Source organism: Populus alba, chromosome 19, assembly GCF_005239225.2.
Source record: "Populus alba chromosome 19, ASM523922v2, whole genome shotgun sequence".
NCBI lineage: Eukaryota > Viridiplantae > Streptophyta > Magnoliopsida > Malpighiales > Salicaceae > Populus > Populus alba.
In genome coordinates, this window is record NC_133302.1 from 11,256,607 (window position 1) to 11,276,724 (window position 20,118).

Consider the following 20,118-nt stretch of genomic DNA (forward strand, 5'->3'; position numbering starts at 1 on the left):
CGGGTTGCAGATACTGATACGTAGATAGTGCAATGTTTGATTACCTTAAGCTTTTCTCCTTAACCCATGTAACAAGCTTTGGGCCAATAGCTCCCAAGTCAGTTGACTTTAGGGTATTAGGAGTTAAAACACTCCTTTGGGCTTAATTGCTTAGGTTAGGGAGGCTACGAAACCAAATTTATCTACGTTTTTATTATCATCAATATTATCATTTTTTTTTTTTTGCAAATTATATATTATTATTATGATAGACCTTGGTAATGATACTTACTAAGATGCGTCTCCAGAGTCAATAAAATTTCCTCCTTACTCTGCCATCCTAATAAGGATACTTACTCAGATGCGTCTCAAGAGTTAATAAAACTGACTCCTTACTCTGCCATCCTAATAACAATTTTGTCAAATGGTTTTAATAATAGCAAAAAAAGTTAGTAAGTTAGTTTTTTTTTTTAACTACTACCCTCTCCCTCTAACCAAAACGAGACATTGTTCTCAATGTCCTAAGGTAGAAAGATAGAGAATAGAAGACATCACCTGAAACAGCGAACAATGACAAACTTGAAAAACACTTAAACAAATATAAGAAGTAATAAAACAAAATAATATGCTATTAATAAAACCAAAAGACACAAGGTTTCATAAATGAAGGCTTAAATCTAATCTAAGCTTTTTACAGCTTTCCTTAGTTGACCAATTTAGGCGAGTCATGTAGGGATCAATGACAAGGATGAAAGATTGTAGTTGGTCAATCAATTGTTCAGCAGTAGCAGTAAAGATTATGATTTATCGTGCTGAAGATGTTAGAAATTGCTGTTCCACAGCTTGATCAAGAAAAGACAACAAATTATCATAGAAACCATTAACATTTAACAAACCTATAGGTTTATGGTGAATGTGCAGTTGGGCCCAAGAGGAAATATGAAAGATTTCTTCTAATGTGCCCAAACCACCTAGTAAGGTAATGAAGGCATCAGCATGGTTAAAAATGGCATTCATTCGATCAGACATTGTGGGGACTTGTAGTTCCTCTCCAATTATTTTTCCAATGATGTCCTCATTTGCTAAAGCTTTGGGGACAACTCCCAAAACTTGACTTCCTCCTAAAAATGCAGCTATTGACACACCCCTCATTAACCCAAGGCTGCCTCCCCCATACACTAAATGAATCTTTCTCTCAGCTAGTACCTTACGAAGATGATTTGTTGATTCTAAAAACTCCTTTTCTTTCCCAGGACTGGATCCACAGAAAACACAAATATTTCTTATGTGATTACTTGAGGAACCTGCTATTTTTACACACTTCTATATTTGATGAATGTATGGGTTGAGTAGAAATGAAGGGAAGAAAGAGAAGAATTTATAGATGAGAAATTGAAAATGCAATCATACCACCTATATGTAGGCCAGTTGTTGTCTCACACTCTCTCTTTATTTATTTATTTTTAAAAAGCATGTATGTACAGGTAGTTGTGATTGTGGCTCACATCTTCCCTTGGTTTTACGTCCAAGAACGGCTTAAACGCCCTCTATGGGTCGGGGATAGGCTTCCCATTCAGTTTTCTTAAAAACTGGTGAACAGGGTCTTTTTTAGTTAGATTCCTAAGACTAAGTCAAGCATGTTCTTTATGGAATTGTGGCCATAAATCATGAATTGCACGATGCACATCTCCACTAGGATGCGTCTCAAGGGTCAACAAAAGATTATCTAAAGACCCCTTACTTAGGTCATCCTTAATGAATTGTATTTTATCTTCACGGTTTACAGATACCATTCCTAAAGAACGACATGTCGCATTACAAGTCCATCTAGCACATCTATGACAGACTTTCAGTCGTTTTGCATGACGTTTCTTTGCAAAAGTGCTTTTACCTAATCCAGACATGTGTGAAATGAAAGAATTGGGGGACTCACCTGATAATCGGACCTTTGCTTCAATTAGCCAGTGAATATCTTCAGGAATTCTATAATTCATTAACAACCTCAACTTGAACACCTAGCACGGTAAATTTTTGTAATCGCATTTGAAGGCAAAACGGGAAAATACCTTTTCAATTTTTCAAGAGTGGTGTCCATTTTCAAAAAATAATTGGAGAAGAGATTCAAAGAAGGGAGAAAGAGCAAAGAATTGTACAAATATATACAAATATGAGTTATGATGGGAAACTTAAAGAACCGATTTAAGTCACGGAGTACCGTTATCCGCCATTTGACCGGGGTGAGAAAGAGACTAGAAAAACCAAAACAAAACACAAAACAATGTGAGAAAAAGAATCAATCTTTATATACAGGATCACTCAATTCAATAGAGTCATTTTCAACTGAAAAATTGTCAAAATAAACTTTCAAACGATGCCCATTTACCTTGAAAACATTGTCATTCTTTGGATTCTCGATATCACAGTCCCCATATGAATACACATGTTTCACAATAAAAGGACCGCTCCATCCTGATCTTAGTTTTCCAGGAAATAAATGGAGTCGAGAATTATAAAGGAAGACTTTTTGACCAACTTTGAATGTTTTTCTTAATATTTTCTTGTCATGAAAGTCTTTGATTCTTGCTTTATGAATTCTTGAATTGTCATATTCATCATTTCTTATTTCCTCAAGCCCATTTATTTGCAATTTTCGCAGCTGACTAGCATTATCAAGGTTTGAATTGAAAGCTTTAATAGCCCAATAAGCTTTATATTCAATTTCAACAGGCAAGTGACAAGGTTTTCCATAGACTAGTAACAGTTCAACAGTAATAGTCCAAATGTTTCTTACTGAGCAATTTTAACGCTCTTAGAGGAAGAACTGTATTCTCCTTTCTTTAGAGAACTCGCAGCCTCGTGTCTTAGATTTCCACCGAGACCAATCTCGCTTGAAACGAAGTTCTATAACTTCAAATATAGTTAAAAAACTGAGAAGAGGTCGGACAGTAACAATTCAATATCGAGACAGTAACAATTGGATAGTAACAGTCCAAATGTTTGTTGATGAGAAATTTTGATAGTCTTATAGCAAGAACTGGATTCTTCGCCTTCCTTTAGAGAACTTGAAGCCTCGTGTCTTAGATTTCCACTGAGACTAGTCTCGCTTGAAACGTAGTTCTATAACTCTAGATATTTTTAAACATGTGAGGAGAGGTCGGACAGTGACAATTCAATAACTAGACAATAACAATCCATAAGTTTGTTGATGAGCAATTTTGACGGTCTTAGAGGAAGAACTGGCTTCGTCTTCCTTTAGAGAACTTGCTGCCTCGTGTGTTAGATTTGCACAGAGACCAATCTCGCTTGGAATGCAATTCTATAACTTTAGAAATATTTAAAAATTCAAGTAGAGGTCGGACAGTAACAGTTCAATATCGAGACAGTAACAGTTGGATAGTAACAGTCCAAATGTTTGTTGATGAGAAATTTTGACGGTCTCAAAGGAAGAACTCGATTCTCCGCCTTCCTTTAGTGAACTTGCAGCCTCGTGTCTTAGATATCCACCGAGACCAATCTCGCTTGAAACGAAGTTCTATAACTTTAGAAATATTTAAAAATTCAAGGAGAGGTCAAACAGTAAAAGTTCAATATCGAGACAGTAACAGTTGGATAGTAACAATCCAAATGTTTATTGATGAGAAATTTTGATGGTCTTAGAGGAAGAACTCCGCCTTCCTTTAGAGAACATGCAGCCTCGTGTCTTAGATTTCCACCGAGACCAATCTCGCTTAAAACAAAGTTCTATAACTTTAGATATAGTTAAAAAACTGAGAAGAGGTCGGACAGTAACAGTTCAATATCTAGTCAGTAACAGTTGGATAGTAATAGTCTAAATGTTTGTTGATGAGAAATTTTGACGGTCTTAGAGCTAAAATTGGATTTTCTGCCTTCCTTTAGAGAGCATGTAGCCTTGCGTCTTAGATTTCCACCGAGACAAATCTCGCTTGAAATGAAGTTCTATAACTTTAGAAATATTTAAAAATTCAAGGAGAGGTCGAACAGTAACAATTCAATATCTATACAGTAATAGCTGGATTGTAACATTCCAAATGTTTATTGATGAGAAATGTGGACGGTCTTAGAGCTAGAACTGGATTCTCCTCCTTCCTTTAGAGAACATGCAGCCTCGTGTCTTAGATTTCCATCGAGACAAATCTCGCTTGAAACGCAGTTCTATAACTCTAGATATATTAAAACAAGTGAGGAGAGGTCGGACAGTGACAGTTCAATATCTAGACAACAACAATCCAAATACTTGATGAAGATTAATTTTGAATATCTTAGAGACATAAATGGATTCACCTTCCTTCAGAGAACTTGTAGCCTCGTGTCCTAGCTTTCCAATGGGACCAATTACACTTGAAATTGAGATCTATAACTCTAGATATAGTTAAAAATTTTGAGGAGAGGACGAAAAGTATGAGTTCAATATCTAGACAGTAATAGTCCAAATGTTTCTTGCTAAGCAATTTTGATGGTCTTAGAGGAAGAATTGGATTCTCCTTCCTTTAGAGAACTCGCAGCCTCGTGTCTTAGATTTCCACCGAGAGCAATCTTGCTTGAAATGAAGTTCTGTAACTTCAAATATAGTTAAAAATCTTAAGAGAGGTCAGACAGTAACAGTTTAATATCGAGATAGTAACAGTTGAATAGTAACAGTCCAAATGTTTGTTGATGAGAAATTTTGACAGTCTTACAGCAAGAACTGGATTCTCCTCCTTCCTTTAGAGAACTTGCAGCCTCGTGTCTTAGATTTCCGCCGAGACCAATCTCGCTTCAAACGGAGTTCTATAACTATAGATATATTTAAACATGTGAGTAGAGGTCGGACAGTGACAGTTCAATATGAGACAATAACAATCTACATGTTTGTTGATGAGCAATTTTGACAATCTTGGAGATAGAACTGGGTTCTCCTTCCTTGAAAGAACTTGCAGCCTCGTGTCCTAGCTTTCCAACTGGACCAATCGCACTTGAAATTGAGTTCTATAACTATAGATATAGTTAAAAAATTTAGTAGAGGTCAGAAAGTAACAGTTCAATATCTAGACTGTAACAGTTCGACAGTAACAATCCACATGTTTCTTACTAAGCAATTTTAACGATCTTAGAAGAAGAATTGGCTTCTTCTTCCTTTAAAGAACTAGCAACGTCATGTCTTTGATTTGCAGCGAGACCAATCTTGCTTGAAATGAAGTTCTATAACTTTAAATATAGTTAAAAATCCGAAGAGAGGTCGGACAGTAATAGTTCAATATCAAGACAGTAACAGTTGGATTGTAACAGTCCAAATGTTTGTTGACGAGAAATTTTGACAGTCTTAGAGCTAGAACTTGATTCTCCTCCTTCCTTTAGAGAACTTGTTGCCTCGTCTCTTAGATTTCCACCAAGACCAATCTCGCTTGAAATGAAGTTCTATAACTTTAGAAATATTTAAAAATTCAAGGAGAGGTCGAACAGTAACAATTCAATATCTATACAGTAATAGCTGGATTGTAACATTCCAAATGTTTGTTGATGAGAAATGTGGACGGTCTTAGAGCTAGAACTGGATTCTCCTCCTTCCTTTAGAGAACATGCAGCCCCGTGTCTTAGATTTCCACCGAGACAAATCTCGCTTGAAACGCAGTTCTATAACTCTAGATATATTAAAACATGTGAGGAGAGGTCGGACAGTGACAGTTCAATTTTGACTATCTTAGAGACATAAATGGGTTCTCCTTCCTTCAGAGAACTTGTAGCCTCGTGTCCTAGCTTTCCAATGGGACCAATTACACTTGAAATTGAGTTCTATAACTCTAGATATAGTTAAAAATTTTGAGGAGAGGACGAAAAGTATGAGTTCAATATCTAGACAATAGGAGTCCAAATGTTTCTTACTAAGCAATTTTGATGGTCTTAGAGGAAGAATTGGATTCTCCTTCCTTTAGAGAACTCGCAGGCTCGTGTCTTAGATTTCCACCGAGACAAATCTTGCTTGAAATGAAGTTCTATAACTTCAAATATAGTTAAAAATCTTAGGAGAGGTCAGACAGTAACAGTTTAATATCGAGATAGTAACAGTTGAATAGTAACAGTCCAAATGTTTGTTGATGAGAAATTTTGACAGTCTTACAACAAGAGCTGGATTCTCCTCCTTCCTTTAGAGAACTTGCAGCCTCGTGTCTTAGATTTTCGCCGAGACCAATCTCGCTTCAAACAGAGTTCTATAACTATAGATATATTTAAACATGTGAGTAGAGGTTGGACAGTGACAGTTCAATATGAGACAATAACAATCAACATGTTTGTTGACGAGCAATTTTGACAATCTTGGAGATAGAACTGGGTTCTACTTCCTTGAAAGAACTTGCAGCCTCGTGTCCTAGCTTTCCAACTGGACCAATCGCACATGAAATTGAGTTCTATAACTATAGATATAGTTAAAAAATTTAGTAGAGGTCGGAAAGTAACAGTTCAATATCTAGACTGTAACAGTTCGACAGTAACAATCCACATGTTTCTTACTGAGCAATTTTAACGGTCTTAGAAGAAGAATTGGCTTCTTCTTCCTTTAAAGAACTAGAAATGTCGTGTCTTTGATTTGCACCGAGACCAATCTTGCTTGAAATGAAGTTCTATAACTTTAGATATAGTTAAAAATCCGAAGAGAGGTCGGACAGTAACAGTTCAATATCGAGATAGTAAGAGGTGGATAGTAACAGTCCAAATGTTTGTTGATGAGAAATTTTGATGGTCTTAGAGCTAGAACTAGATTCTCCTCCTTCCTTTAGAGAACATGCAGCCTCGTGTCTTAGATTTCCATCGAGACCAATCTCACTTGAAACAAAGTTCTATAACTTCAGATATAGTGAAAAATCCGAGGGGAGGTCGAATTGTAACAGCTCAATATCGAGATAGTAACAATTGGATAGTAACAGTCTAAATGTTTGTTGATGAGAAATTTTGACAGTCTTACAACAAGAATGGGATTTTCCTCCTTCCTTCAGAGAGTTTGCAGCCTCATGTTTTAGATTTCCAAAGAGACGAATCTCGCTTGAAATGAAGTTCTATAACTTTGGATATACTTAAAAATTCCAGGAGAGGTCGGACAGTAAAAATTCAATATCGACATAATAACAGTTGGATAGTAACAGTCCAAATGTTTGTTGATGAGAAATTTTGACGGTCTTACAACCAGAATGGGATTCTCCTCCTTCCTTTTAAGAACTTGTAGCCTTGTGTCGTAGATTTCCAAAGAGACCAATCTCGCTTGAAATGAAGGTCTATAACTTTAGAAATATTTAAAAATTTGGGGAGACGTCGGACAGTAATTGTTCAATATCGACACAATAACAGTTGGATAGTAACAGTCCAAATGAAGTTCTATAACTTTAGATATACTTAAAAATCTGAGGAGAGGTCGGACAGTAACAGTTCAATATCGAGATAGTAATAGTTAGATTGTAACAGTCTAAATGTTTGTTGATGAGAAATTTTGACGGTCTTAGAGCTAGAAGTGGATTTTCTGCCTTCCTTTAGAGAGCAAACAACCTTATGTCTTAGATTTCGACCGAGACCAATCTCGCTTGAAATGAAGTTCTATAACTTTAGAAATATTTAAAAATTCAAGGAGAGGTCGAACAGTAACAATTGGATAGTAACAGTCCAAATGTTTGTTGATGAGAAATTTTCACGGTCTGAGAGGAAGAAATGGATTCTCCTCCTTCCTTTAGAGAACTTCCAGCCTCGTATCTTAGATTTCCACCGAAACCAATCTCGCTTGTAACGAAGTTCTATAACTTCAAATATAGTGAAAAATTTGAGGAGAGGTCGGACAGTAACAGTTCATTATCGAGATAGTAATAGTCCAAATGTTTGTTGATGAGAAATTTTGACGGTCTTACAACAAGAATTGGATTCTCCTCCTTCCTTTAGAGAACTTGCAGCCTCGTGTCGTAGATTTCCAAAGAGACGAAACTCGCTTGAAACGAAGTTCTATAACTTTTGATATACTTAAAAATCCGTGGAGAGGTCGGACAGTAACAGTTCAATATGGAGACAGTAACAGCTGGATAGTAACAGTCCAAATGTTTGTTGATGAGAAATTTTGACGGCCTTACAACAAGAAAGGGATTCTCCTCCTTCCTTTCGAGACTTGCAACCTCGTGTCGTAGATTTCCAAAGAGACCAATCTCGCTTGAAACAAAGTGCTATAACTTTAGATATACTTAAAAATCTGAAAAGAGGTCGAATAGTAGCAGTTCAATATCGAGACAGTAACAGTTAGATTGTAACAATCCAAATGTTTGTTGATGAGCAATTTTGACAATCTTAGAGACAGAATTCGGTTCTCCTTCCTTCAGAGAACTTGGAGCCTCGTGTTCTAACATTCCAACTGGATTAATCGCACTTGAAATTGAGTTCTATAACTCTAGATATAGTTAAAAATTTAAGGAGAGGTCAGAAATTAACAGTACAATATCTAGACAATAATAGTTCAACAGTGACAGTCCACATGTTTCTTACTGAGCAATTTTGACGGTCTTAAAGGAAAAACTGGCTTCTCCTTCCTTTGGAGAACTTGCAACCTCGTGTCTTAGATTTCCAACGAGACCAATCTCGCTTCAAAATGAAGTTCTCTAACTTTAGATATAGTTAAAAATCTGAGGAGACGTCACACAGATACAGTTCAATATTGAGAAAGTAATAGTTGGATTGTAACAGTCCAAATGTTTGTTGATGAGAAATTTTGATTGTCTTAGAGGAAGAACTGGATTCTCATGCTTCCTTTAAAGAACTTGTAGCCTAGTGTCTTAGATTTCCACCGAGACTAATCTCGCTTGAAACGAAGTTCTATAATTTTTGAAATAGTTAAAAATTCAAGGAGAGGTCAGATTCTAACAGTTCAATATCGAGACAGTAACAGTTGGATTGTAACAGTCAAAATGTTTGTTGAAGAGAAATTTTGACGGTCTTAGAGCTAGAACTAGATTATCCTCCTTCCTTTAGAGAACTTGCACCCTCGTGTCTTAGATTTCCACCGAGACCAATCTCACTTGAAATGAAGTTCTATAACTTTAGAAATATTTAAAAATCCGAGGAGAGATCGGACAATAACAGTTCAATATCGAGACAGTAACAGTTGGATAGTAATAGTCCAAATGTTTGTTGATGAGAAATTTTGACGGTCTTACAACAAGAACTGGATTCTCCTCTTTCTTTTAGAGACCTTGCAGCCTCGTGTCTTAGATTTCCACTAAGACCAATCTCGCTTGAAACGTTGTTCTATAACTCTAGATATATTCAAACATATGAGGAGAGGTCGGACAGTGACAGTTCAATAACTAAACAACAACAATCCATATATTGATGAAGAGCAATTTTGACTATCTTAGAGACATAAATGGGTTCTCCTTCCTTCAGAGAACATTTAGCCTCGTGTCCTAGTTTTCCAAGGGGACCAATCGCACATGAAATTGAGTTCTATAACTCTAGATAGAGTTAAAAATTTAAGGAGAGGATGAAAGTATGAATTCAATAACTAGACAGTAAGAGTCCAAATGTTTCTTACTGAGCAATTTTGACGGTCTTAGAGGAAGAACTGGATTCTCCTTCCTTTAGAGAGCTCGCAACCTCTTGTCTTAGATTTCCACTGAGACCAATCTCGCTTGAAATGAAGTTCTGTAACTTCAGATATAGTTAAATATCTTAGGAGAGGGTGGACAATAACAGTTCAATATCGAGACAGTAACAGTCCAAATGTTTGTTGATGAGAAATTTTGACAGTCTTACAGTAAGAACTGGATTCTCCTCCTTCCTTTAAAGAACTTACAGCTTCATGTCTTAGATTTCCGTCGAGACCAATCTCGCTTCAAACGGAGTTCTATAACTCTAGATATATTTAAACATGTGAGGAGAGGTTGGACAATGACAGTTCAATATGAGACAATAAGAATCCACATGTTTGTTGATGAGCAATTTTGACAATCTTAGAGATAGAACTGGATTCTCCTTCCTTTAAAGAACTTGCAGCCTCGTGTCCTAGCTTTCCAACTGGACCAATTGCACTTGAAATTGAGTTTTATAACTCTTGATATAGTTAAAAATTCGAGTAAAGGTCGGAAAGTAACTGTAACAATTTGACAATAATAGTCCATATGTTTCTTACTAAGCAATTTTAATGATCTTAGAGGAAGAATTGGCTTCTTCTTCCTTTAAAGAACTTGCAGCCTCGTGTCTTAGATTTGCACCGAGACCAATCTCACTCGAAACCAAGTTCTATAACTTTAGATATATTTAAAAATCCGAGGAGAGGTCGGATAGTAACAATTCAATATCGAGACAGTAACAGTTGGATTGTAACAATCCAAATGTTTGTTAAAGAGAAATTTTGAAGGTCTTAGAGCTAGAACTTGATTCTCCTCCTTCCTTTAGAGAACTTGCTACCTCATCTCTTAGATTTCCACTGAGACTAATCTCGCTTGAAATGAAGTTCTATAACTTTAGAAATATTTAAAAATTCGAGGAGAGATCGAACAGTAACAGTTCAATATCAAGATAGTAACAGTTGGATAGTAATAGTCCAAATGTTTGTTCATGAGAATTTCGACGGTCTTAGAGCAAGAACTGGATTCTCCCCCTTCCTTTAGAGAACTTGTAGCCTCGTGTCTTACATTTCCACCAAGACCAATCTCGCTTGAAACGCATTCCTATAACTCTAGATATATTTAAACATGTGAGGAGAGGTCGGACAGTGACAGTTCAATATCTAGACAACAACAATCCAAATGTTTGTTGAAGAGCTATTTTGATTATCTTAGAGACATAACTGGGTTCTCCTTCCTTCAGAGAACTTGGAGCCTCATGTGCTAGTTTTCCAAGGGGACCAATCGCACTTGAAATTGAGTTCTATAACTCAAGATATAGTTAAAAATTTAAGGAGAGGATAGAAATTATGAGTTCAATATCTAGACAGTAACAGTCCAAATGTTTCTTACTAAGCAATTTTGACGGTCTTAGAGGAAGAACTGGATTCTCCTTTCTTTAGAGAACTCGCAGCCTCATGTCTTAGATTTGTACCGAGACCAGTCTCACTTGAAACTCAATTCTATGACTTTAGAAATATTTAAAAATTCGAGGAGAGGTTGGAGAGTAACAGTCGAGAAAGTAATAGTTGGATAGTAACCGTCCAAATGTTTATTGATGAAAAATTTTGACGGTCTTAAAGTCAGAACTGGATTCTCCTCCTTCCTTTAAAGAGCTTGCAGCCTCGTGTCTTACATTTCCCCCGCGACCAATCTCACTTGAAACGCAGTTCTATAACTCTAGATATATTTAAACATGTGAGGAGAGGTCGGATAGTGACAGTTCAATATCTAGACAATAACAATCCAAATGTTTGTTGATGAGCAATTTTGACAATCTTAGAGACAGAATTGGATTCTCCTTCCTTCAGAGAACTTGTAGCCTCGTGTCCTAGCTTTCCAATTGGACCAGTCGCACATGAAATGGAGTTCTATAACTCTAAATAGAGTTAAAAATTTGAGGTGAGGTTGGAAAGTAACAGTTCAATGTCTAGACAGTAATAGTTCGATAGTAATAGTCCAAATGTTTCTTACTGAGCAATTTTAATGGTCTTAGAGGAAGAACTGGATTCTCCTTCCTTTAGAGAACTTGCAGCCTCGTGTCTTAGATTTCCAGTGAGACCAATCTCCCTCGAAACTAAGTTCTATAACTTCAGATATAGCTAAAAATCTGAGGAGAGGTCAGACAGTAACAGTTCAATATCGAGACAGTAACAATTGGATAGTAAGAATCCAAATGTTAGTTGATGAGAAATTTTGACGGTCTTACAGCAAGAACTGGATTCTCCTCCTTCCTCTAGAGAACTTGCAGCCTCGTGTCTTTGTTTTCCTTCTGAGACCAATCTTGCTTGAAACGCAATTCTATAACTCTATATATATTTAAACATGTGAGGAGAGGTCGGATAGTGATAGTTCAATATCTAGTCAAGAACAATCCAAATGTTTGTTGATGAGCAATTTTGACTATCTTAGAGATCGAACTGGTTTCTCCTCCTTGCTTTAGAGAACTTGCTGGCTCGGGTCGTAGATTTCCACCACGACCAGTCTCGCTTGAAATTGAGTTATATAACTGTAGATATAGTTAAAAATTTGAAGAGAGAAAGGAAAGTATGAGTTCAATATCTAGACAATAACAGTTCGACAATAACAATCCAAATGTTTCTTACTGAGCAATTTTGACAGTCTTAGATGAAGAACTAGATTCTCCTTCGTTTAGAGAACTCACAGCCTTGTGTCTTAGACTTCCACCGAGACCAATCTCGCTTGAAACAAAGTTCTATAACTTCAGATATAGTTAAAAATCTTAGGAGAGGTCGGACAGTAAAAATTCAATATTGACAAAATAAGAGCTGGATAATAACAATCCAAATGTTTGTTGATGAGAAATTTTGACAGTCTTAGAGACAGAACTAGGCTCTCCTCCTTCCTTTAGAGAACTTGCTGCCTCGTGTCTTAGATTTCCACCGAGACCAATCTCGCTTGAAACGAAGTTCTATAACTTTAGATATAGTGAAAAATCCGAGGAGAGGTCGGACAGTAACAGTTCAAGATCGAGACAGTAACAGTTCGATAGTAACAGTCCAAATGTTTGTTGATCAGAAATTTTGATGGTCTTAGAGCTAAAACTAGATTCTCATCCTTTTAGAGAACTTGCAGCCTCATGTCTTAGATTTCAACCGAGAATAATTTTGCTTGAAACATAGTTCTATAACTCTAGATATATTTAAACATGTGAGGAGAGGTTGGACAGTGACAGTTCCATATCTAGACAACAACAATCCAAATGTTTGGTGATGAGAAATTTTTACAATCTTAGAGACAAAACATGGTTCTCCTTTCTTTAGAGAATTTGTAGCCTCGTGTCCTAGCTTTCCAATGGGACCAATCACACTTGAAATTGAGTTCTATAACTCTAGATATCGTTAAAATTTAAGGAGAGAATGGAAAGTATGAGCTCAATATCTAAACAGTAACAGTTCGACAGTAATAGTCCAAATGTTTCTTACTGAGCAATTTTGACGGTCTTAGAGGAAGAACTGGATTCTCCTTCTTGTAGAGAACTTGTAGCCATGTGTATTACATTTCCACCGAGTCCAATCTCCCTTTAAATGAAGTTCTATAAATTTAGATATAATTAAAAATCTGAGGAGAGGTCGGACAGTAATAATTCAACATAAAGGCAGTAACAGTTGGATTGTAACAGTCCAAATGTTTGTTGATGAGAAATTTTAACTATCTTAGAGGCAGAACTATTTCTCCCTCCTAAATAGATTTGTATCCTCGTGTCTTTGTTTTCCTACCGGACCAATCTCAATTGAAATGGAGTTATGTAACTCTAGATATATTTAAACATGTGACACGAACGAAAAGCTTGATGTCTTCTCCCAAGTGCAGGAGTGTCGAAGTAATAAATAACCCGGCAAGACCGGGGTCGAACCACAGAGAGGTTAATTGTATAAATTATAAATAACAACGCAACAATAACAATAATAACGATAATAATAACAATAGTAGTACTAGTAATAGTAATAATAATAATAATACTCAGTACGTGGCGTTGTTATACCTGAGAATGATCTAAAAGATCGGGTCACAGGTTTCCAGCTTATATACTGAGTTTATGAACAGATAATAATAATAATAATGGTGGGCCAATAAAATCCACTTTGTAAGATTTTTGCAGTTGTCTTTCTTGATGAGAAATGACCCCCACATGCCTCAGAATAACAAAATTTAATAACACTAATTACCTCATTGTCAGGAATGCATCTTCGAAATATTTGATCAGGACAATATTTGAACAAATACGGGTCATCCCAATAAAAGTTCTTCACTTCGTTCAAGAACTTTCTTTTGTCTTGGGTACTCCAATGAGCTGGCAATTGTCATGAAACAAGAAAATTAACAATATTAGCAAACCAAGGCATCGTAGAAACAGAAAGTAAAGATTCATCGGGAAAGTAGTCATCGATTGGTGTGATGTTAGATTTCGAATCTGTTGTCAATCTTGACAAATGATCTGCAACAACATTTTCGGTGCCTTTCTTGTCTTTGATTGTGATATCAAATTCTTGAAGTAACAAAATCCACCGCACCAATCTAGCCTTAGAATCTTTTTTTAGAAAGAAGATATTTCAATGCTGTATGATCATTAAAAAACAACAACAGGTGAGCCAACAAGATAAGATCTGAATTTATCACAAGCAAATACTACTGCAAGTAATTCTTTTTCAGTGGTGGTGTAATTCATTTGAGCACTATTTAAAGTTTTACTTGCATAGTAAATCACATAAGGTTTCTTATCTTTTCTTTGTCCCAAGACAGCACCCACGGCATAATCACTAGCGTCACACATTATTTCAAAAGGTAATGACCAATCAGGAGGTTGAATGACAGGAGCATAAGTAAGCAAGTTTTTAAGTTTAACAAAGGCTTCTTCACAATGTTCAGTCCATTCAAAAATATTATCCTTTGTTAGAAGGTTACTCAAGGGCTTAGATATTACACTAAAATCTTTGATGAACCTTCTGTAAAAACCAGCATGTCCTAAGAATGATCTAACATCCTTAACAGATTTTGGTGTTGGTAAGTTGGCAATTAACTCGATTTTAGATTTGTCAACCTCAATTCCTTTTGATGAAACAATGTGACCAAGTACAATGCCGTTTGTTACCATAAAGTGACATTTTTCCCAATTCAGTACAAGATTCTTCTCTTCACATCTGCTCTAAACCTTTTCTAAGTTAGTCAAACAATCATCAAATGAATCACCAAAAATAAAAAAATCATCCATAAAAATCTCAAGAAAATGTTCAACCATATCACTGAATATGCTAAGCATGCATCTTTCAAACGTGGCTGGTACATTACATAATCCAAAAGGCATCCTTCGATATGCAAAAGTACCAAATGGACATGTGAAAGTAGTCTTCTCTTGATCTTCCAATGCAATTTCAATTTGATTGTAACCTGAATAGCCATCTAGGAAACAATAAAATTCATGACCTGCAACTCTTTCTAGGATTTGATCCATGAAAGGTAAAGGGAAATGATCTTTTCTAGTCATTGAATTAAGTTTCCTATAGTCAATGCACATACGCCAACCAGTAACAGTCCTCGTTGGAATTAACTCATTTTTCTCATTTGTTATCACAGTGACTCCAGACTTTTTGGGTACAACTTGTGTAGGACTTACCCATTTGCTGTCAGAAATAGGATAAATGATTCCATTATCTAGAAGCTTAATGACTTCATTTTTCACTACTTCTTTCATATTAGGATTAATCCTTCGTTGCATTTCTCTAGAGGGTTTAGCATTTTCCTCCAAATAAATCCTGTGTGTGCAAATCAAAGGGCTAATTCCTTTTATGTCAGCTATGGTCCATCCTAATGCATTTTTGTGCATTTTCAGAGTCTGTAATAACTTACCTTCTTGATGTGCATTAAGTTTGGAAGAGATTATTACCGGAAAAGTTTCATTTTCTCCCAAAAATGAGTATTTGAGATTAAATGGTAACGGCTTCAATTCAAGTTTTGGTGGTTGAACACTTGAAGGTATGGGCTCAATTGATCGTGGTGGCAATTCTTCAATTTGTGGCCTCCAATTGCGTGCCTTTGATTCTTCCTGAAAGTAGACCATTTGAAAATCATCAGATTCATCAATCTCAGTTTCAATAGAAGTGGTTTGAAACTGATCATGAACTAATTTTTCAATAAAGTCCAGTTCCTGTAAATCATTATCATCTCCAGGTTGCTTGTAAATGTTGAAAATATTCATCTCCAATGTCATGTTTCCAAATGATAGCTTCATCAGTCCATTCCTACAATTAATCAATTCATTAGAAGTGGTAAGAAATGGACGTCCTAAAATGACAGGAATTGAATTACATGCCTCAACAGGTTGTGTATCCAAGACAACAAAATCTACAGGGTAAATGAATTTATCAACTTGTACTAACACATCCTCAACTATTCCTCTAGGCACTTTACAGATCTATTGGCAAGTAAAAGAGTTACACAGGTTGGTTTTAACTCACCTAGATTGAGACTTTGAAAGACTGAATATGGAAGTAAATTCACACTAGCTCCAAGATCAAGTAAGGCTCTTTCAATTTTATGTTCTCCAATAAAGCAAGAAATTGTAGGACAACTAGGGTCTTTATATTTCAAAGCATTATTGTTCTGAAGAATGGCACTTACTTGTTCGGCTAAAAAGGCTTTCTTTTTCACATTCAGTTTTCTCTTCACAGTGCACAAATCTTTCAAAAATTTAGCATAGGAAGGGACCTGTTTAATAGCATCCAACAAAGGTATATTGATCCTTACCTGTTTGAAAATTTCAAAGATTTCAGAGTTGTGATTGACTTTCCTTTGTTTGGTCATGGCATGAGGAAATGGAAGTGCTGGCGGGGAATCAATCTTTTCTTTGCAATGTTCAGGTTCAACCCCTTCCTTACCCTTAGAGATAGACTCATCATCTTTCTCACAAGGTTCAAGAATGGGTTTTTCAATAACCTTACCACTACGAAGAGTGATGACTGATTTGACTTGATCCATGTGTTGGCTTCCAGAACCACTTGTATTTGCATTGTATTGCCCCTTTGGATTTTGTTGTGGTTGAGATGGAAACTTACCTTTCTCTTGGAAACTGAGAGCAGATGTCAATTTTGCAAGAGCATCTTTAAAAATCTGTCATGCTTTGAGCAAGTTGAGTGTTGATTGTCTCCTGCTTTTCAATGAATGCATGCAATGTTTCCTCAAAATTTCTTCTAGGAGGTGGAGCATAAGGAGGTGCATATCCATGAGAATTTTGAAAAATTATGATGTGCTTGAAACGGTGGCTGTGAAGTTTGTGCATTGTTTCTATCACTCTTCCAACTGAAATTTGGGTGATTTCTCCAACCAGGGTTGTATGTTTATGAGTATGGGTTATGGTTGGGTCTTTGGAAACTGTTTAAAGCATGGGCTTGTTCATGGAGGCATTCCTTAAAAGAAGGCAAAGTTGGACAATCATTTGTTGAATGTTCATTGGTTTCACAGATTTGACACACAATGTCTTGAACAGATTTTAATTGACCACTCTTTTTCAATTCAAGTGCTTCGACTTTTCTAGCTAAAGATGCAAACTTGGCTTGGAGGTCATGATCTTCCCTAAGGTTGTGCATACCTCCACTAGATGTATGAGGTTGAGTTTTACTTGGTGCCTCATAAGTACCTGTGGTGTCCCAATTTTGAGCATTTTTGGCTAGCAAGTCTAGGTACTCCATTGCTTCATTAGGGTCTTTATCTTCGAAAGTTCCATTGCACATCAATTCAACCATTTGTCTATCTCTAGGTGTTAAACCTTCATAAAAATGTGAAACCAATCTCCATGTTTCAAAACCATGATGCGGGCAAGTATTAAGCAAATCTCGATACCTATCCCAACATTGATAAAATGTTTCTCCTGGTTTTTGAGTGAAAGTGATGATTTGTCTTTTGAAAGAGTTTGTTCTGTGAGATGGAAAAAACTTCTTTAAAAATTGTTGTTGCATTTCATCCCAAGCACGAATGGATCCCGGTCTCAAATTTTGTAGCCATGTTTTAGTTTTATCTTTTAATGAAAAAGGAAAAAGCTTTAATCGAATGGTGTTCATGCTACAATTTGAGTCATTATATGTATTACAGACCTCCTCAAATTCCCTTAAATGCAAGTATGGATTTTTCTAAGTCTAAGCCATGAAAAGATGGTAAAAAGTTGAATAATGCCTGGCTTAAAATTAAAATGAGATGCATCAGGAGGGAAAACTATGCATGAGGGTGCACTTGTTCTTGTGGGATTCATGTGGTCTCTAAGTGTTCTCATACGGTTATTCCCATTATTCTCATTATGAAGCGATTGATTATCTTCTTCGGCCATATTTTCTGAAAATGATGAGGATACCCTACAAAGTCGACCACTTAATATATGTGACCAAACTCGCATGCACGTGTAAAAAGAGAATAAAAGGAAGAAAAGAAAATAGAAGAAAAAGAAACAAAACAAAACAAAGAAAACAAAAGTTAGATAAAATGAAAAGTGAAAAGAGAAAAATAAATTAAATATTATAATTTATACAAGAATTTACCTCCCCGGCAACGGCGCCAAAAACTTGACACGACCAAAAGCTTGATGTCTTCTCCCAAGTGCAGGAGTGTCGAAGTAATAAATAACCCGGCAAGACCGGGGTCGAACCACATAGAGGTTAATTGTATAAATTATAAATAACAACGCAACAATAACAATAATAACGATAATAATAACAATAGTAGTATTAGTAATAGTAGTAATAATAATAATAATACTCAGTACGTTGCGTTGTTATACCCGAGAATGATCTAAAAGATCGGGTCACAGGTTTCCAGCCTATATACTGAGTTTATGAACATGTAATAATAATAATAATAATAATAATAACAACAACAAGAATAAAGAAGAAGAAGATGAAGAAATTAATGAGAACTTTGAGATGAAAGATTAACGTAAAGATTAAACAACGATAAAAACAAATGTCAAGGTTAGAGGATCCACTAATGGTACTTCAAACAAGTATAATATAAACTCTTATTACTCAATTGGAAACCACACATAAAGGAGGTTCCAATCAGATTATAAACTGTTAACATGGTTACATTAGTTATCTTATTCGAATAAAGCTAATACTTGTAAATGTTGGCAGGCATTCATGATTATAACTTATGTTAACAACAAATCAAGTTCCTTTCATAGCTCAGGTGTCGGTTATGCCATACAGTATGGGCTATGAAAGTGCCAAGTATTTGTTGTACCAAGTGTTATACAACATAAATCTAGATTAACCATTTAACAAGCAAAGTATTAAAAGTGAACAAGATAACAAATATAAAACATGTTAGTATCCAACGTTAAGGTCCATGTTAAGTTTATATTATACTTATTCTTACACCATTAGTGTACCCTTTTCACCTTCACATAATTAACTTAGCTAAACATAATGAAAGAAAGAAACATAAATGAACAAGATAAGAACATAAATGAGAAAAAAGTTAACTAAGTAAAGGAAAGGAAATGAAGTGCATAAACTTAATATTATTGAAAGCAAAACATAAGCAATAAAAAGAGAGAAAGCAAGAGCATGATCTTGATCTGGAAACCAAGATGCCTCAATACATGGTAAGTGCCTCCTTTTATAGGCCAAAATTTGGAACTATTGATTTGTTGACTAATTGATGAGTGGGTGGCCACATCTTGACTTGGTGACAATCCTTATCTTCTTGTCTGAACAAAACATCATTGCTAACATCATAATTTTCCCAGAATCCTCAGGAATGTTCTAGGAAATTGTCTCGGCTTTCCAACAAAAAAAAGATGAGGTCATTTGGACTTCTAGAACTCAAGATATGGGCTGAACACTAAATAGTGTCTGGGCTGCAGGACAGCTTCGGACTTCTTCGTTGTTCCTTCAGTTTGGACTTCAAAACGGTCTTTTTAGATCTTGGGCTCCTCATGAAAGTTGTAGGCCTTTGTCTTACCTTTCCATCCATATAAAATGGACCTAAATCCGAGATCTAGAGCTCCAGATATGATCCAATTACCGAGCAATGTTCTTGTTTGGACTGCACCGGCATCTCTTTTCTAAGTTTGACCATCTCTTTATCCTTTCACTTTCAATACTTAAACTCATCAGTCAATCCTTTTATTTATGTGATAGGCCTGCATTTAAGATGAGCATTTACCATAAATTAAGGTATCTTATAGTATCAAACTTGTTATTATAAAACATGCTTTAGTTAAGGAGTTATTGATACTTTAAGTGCAAAATGATGATATAAAACCTTGATAAACATGCACTTTTAAGTACTAATCACACCCCCCAACCAGCTTATTACTAGTCCCTAGTAATCTAAAGCGTTAAAATAGAGAAACAATTTGCAAGTATCACAAAGCAAGGCATTCATCATTCAACTTCTATTAATCTATCCAGATAAACAAACTCTCATTAAATTTATATTACTGCTTCATACTTCTTAAACAAGATATTAATAAACCTTCTTTTTATGTGCTCAATATATGAAA

The 20,118-nt window shown here is 35.8% G+C and overlaps 1 pseudogene; it reads right to left on the bottom strand.

The window, feature by feature from the left end:
• Positions 1-1,526: 1,526 nt before the first annotated feature.
• LOC140954297 (uncharacterized) lies at positions 1,527-18,270 on the bottom strand (annotated as a pseudogene).
• Between the last annotated feature and the right edge of the window lie 1,848 nt (positions 18,271-20,118).